The following is a 3,455-nucleotide window of genomic DNA, read 5'->3' on the forward strand; positions in this document are numbered from 1 at the left end:
AACCTGTTCAGCCTCCACAAGAGAAGGCTGAGAGGGGATCTAGTGGCCTGTTACAAACTAGTCAGAGGGGACCAGCAGGCATTGGGAGAGTCCCTGTTCCCCCGAGCACTACCAGGAGTGACAAGAAATAATGGTCACAAGCTGGCAGAGAGTAGATTCAGGCTAGATATCAGGAGGCGCTTCTTCACTGTCAGGGCGGCTAGGATCTGGAACCAACTTCCAAGAGAAGTGGTGCTGGCTCCTACCCTGGGGTATTTAAGAGGAGGCTAGACGAACACCTTGCTGGGGTCGTTTGACCCCAGTACTTTTTCCTGCCATGGCAGGAGGTCGGACTTGATGATCTGCTCAGGTCCCTTCCAACCCTACCAACTATGAAACTATGACATACGCAGCGAGGTGCTGGTAAATGGTTTCCTGAGTGAGTGGATCACAATAGAGTCAGGGGTCCATCAGGGCTGCCCACTCTCCCCGATCTTCTTCTGCACCATCAAACCCTTGGATCAGCGCATCAGGCTGGACCCTGGGATCCATGGACTCCACATCCCTGGGGGAAGTAAGGAACAAGCCAAAGTCCTGGCCTACATGGATGACTGAACATCCTGTGCAAGAATAAGTGCATAGTAGAAAGAGTCCTGTGGCACACATGGATTTACAAAATGGCAGCAGGGGCCAAGCTCAATGTGAGCAAAAGCACCTGCCTGGCCGTAGGCAAGCTCGGGGACCTGGAGTCCCTGGGGGTCTCGGCCCCAGGTGAGGGGGTCAAGATCCTTGGGGTGGAATTTGACCCGGAGCTGAATGGAAGGAGGGCCTGGGAGAAGGAGGCCAAGGTGAAGCAGAGGTTGAATATGTGGCACGGGTGTCACCTCTCCATGGGTGGGGCATGGCACTCATAAAGGTGGTGTTGCTACCAGTGCTTCTGTACATCGCATTGGTCTTCCTCCCCGCAAAGCGTATCATCCACAGAATCCAGAGAGCTGTGAGCATCTTCTTCTGGGGATCCTGAATGGAGAAGGTGGCAAGGAAGACCCTGTACAAAAAGAAATGGGTTGGGGGCAGGGGGATGCCAGACATCCACCTGTTCCTGCAGGCACAGTACACGAGCCAGATTTGCAAGCTGGTGACTGAGCCAGAGACCAAAACAGCCTGTTTAGTAAACCTTATTTTGCAGGTCACCTTCTAAGATGGTGAGGGGTGTACACACCAACCAATGGGAGACCATGGACCATGGAGCAGCCCTGGTTCTACAGGGTCCTGAACGAGTTCCAGAGCGAGTGTGGGTTACAGAAGGAAAGCCTGGCAACTATGTCCAACCACAAAAAGATACAGAGGACAATCAGAGGCAGAGCCAGGTTATTAACCATGGAGATGCTCCCCAATGAGGACTACCAAGGCATCTGGAACTGGATCTTCCACAAGGACCTCTGCAAGGACCACAGAAACTTGGGTTGATTGACAGTGCACTGAGTACTCGCAATAAGGGCGTGGATGAGGGATTTGACCCGATTGCCCCAGGGACACTTGCCAAGAAGAAGCAGAGACCACTGACCACCTCCTGTGGCACTGCCCATATGCCAAGGGTGTGTGGGAAAATGTAAGCTGGCTCCTTGAAAGTGTGACAGGAGTCAGGGTGATGACAAGGGAGGCAGCGATGTATGGACACCTGACTGAGCAACAGGGGTCCCAGACAATACATTTCGATCAGTGTGTGTCTTGTGTCAGGAGCATCCTGTGGCAATGCAGGAACCTCCTGTTATACAAGCATGCTGAGCTTAACGAAACAGACTGTGTTAAAATCTTTCTGAGCAAACTTCAGTCCTACCACCGGAAATTGGTGAGCGAGGATGGAGAAGACGTAGCCAACTTCATCTGGAAAATGACACCTGGCACAGGTTGTTCAAAGACTCCCTGGGAGAAGAAGTGGACGGAGAGAATGAAGAAGACAGAGATGCAACTGGACCTGGAGACAGCGAGAAGGACAACAGGATCAGCAGCAGTGGAAGTGACAGTGACATTAACAGCGACAAGGACAGAGAATGAACCGAGAATGTAAACCCCAAATTGGGGTTTGGACTAAAGGATTGCAATTTGGGTAGGTGAGTGTGGGTGCGCAGAGGCACAGGGGAGTGGGTGTGTTTAATGTAACGGGAAGCGCAGGTTTCTTAATAAGGTTTTAGGATGTGTGATGGAAAGCTTATGACAGAGAATGTACATATATAACTTGCTATAGAGAGAGAGAAACGTATTTTAATTTAAAAAAAATCTGAGCCCAATAACTTCTTGCCCACGGCAGGGAACTGGGCTTGATGATTTTACAGGTCCCTTCTGGTTCTATGTTTCTATGATTCACTATTAAGTAAGGGCTAATCTATACATATGTTGGTGTAAATCAATGGGCAGGCACTTAGATGTTGAGAGCGCTATTTGGTTGCAGTGTTAGGATCATTCTAGAGATGGATAGTATAGTGATTCCAGTTGGTGGTGATTTCCCACCAAAGTTGCTAAATTAACATGAACTTCAGCATGGATACAACTATATTGGTGCATGTGCCTTTTACTGGGAGATTTGTACGCGCCTCCTGCACAGAAATAGTTAACCCAGTGTCAGCACTTCTGTACATACATAGCTGTGTCTACCCTAGGGAGGGTTGTCCTGCTTTGACTCTATTGACATAGTTGAAGAGGTACAACAATGTGTATAGACAAGGGTTAAGTCATTTAGAAAAAAATCAACTAGAACCAAGTAGAAATAGGGCTCTCTTAGGCTGAGAGGCCCCTTCCTGGGCTGTACAAAACTGCTGCCAGCCAGTTTCACTGACTTCACAGCTGATTTGCATCAGCAAAACACCGGCAGTGTTCACCTTGCTTCCAGGTCCCTGTGTACACACCTCAACTTCATGGGGGGTGGCAGGTCTCTACCATGACACAGGTGTTTGGGGCCTAGAGCTAAAATGCCTGTGCCCTGGCTGAGCTAGCATTTCCCCACATCTAGTACCACCGCATCGTGTCTGTAGAGCAGACAGTCCCAGTCCCCGAGGGAGGCATCCTGGCACTGAGCAGCGCTGAGGGAGGAGGAAGGGCTGTATGGAGCTTCCATGGCTAGAAATATTCCACCCTTGTTTCCCACCTGCTTTTCTTTCCACCCTTGCATGGCTGCAAAGAGATGGGATGGGGAACAGCAACAGGTTGTGCTGAAAGCCAGACTTTTCAGGGGCATGTTCCCCTTAGGAGAATTCCACGGAAACTTCCCCTCCACCCAAATAACCTCCCCCCGGGGAAGCTGAGGGGAGCAGGCCAGGTCAGGCAGCAGCCATCTCTGCTGCCTGCATCCAGAGCGGTCCCTAGGGGTGCGCGGGGCGTATCAGCCCATACAGGGGCCGCAGCCTGTATGGCACCGTGCGCAGGGCCCCCCAGAGTGCAGGCCCCAGGCAGTCACCCCGATTCGCCCCACCCCAGGG

Source organism: Gavialis gangeticus, unplaced genomic scaffold (assembly GCF_001723915.1).
Source record: "Gavialis gangeticus isolate Ggan-Ray unplaced genomic scaffold, GavGan_comp1, whole genome shotgun sequence".
NCBI lineage: Eukaryota > Metazoa > Chordata > Crocodylia > Gavialidae > Gavialis > Gavialis gangeticus.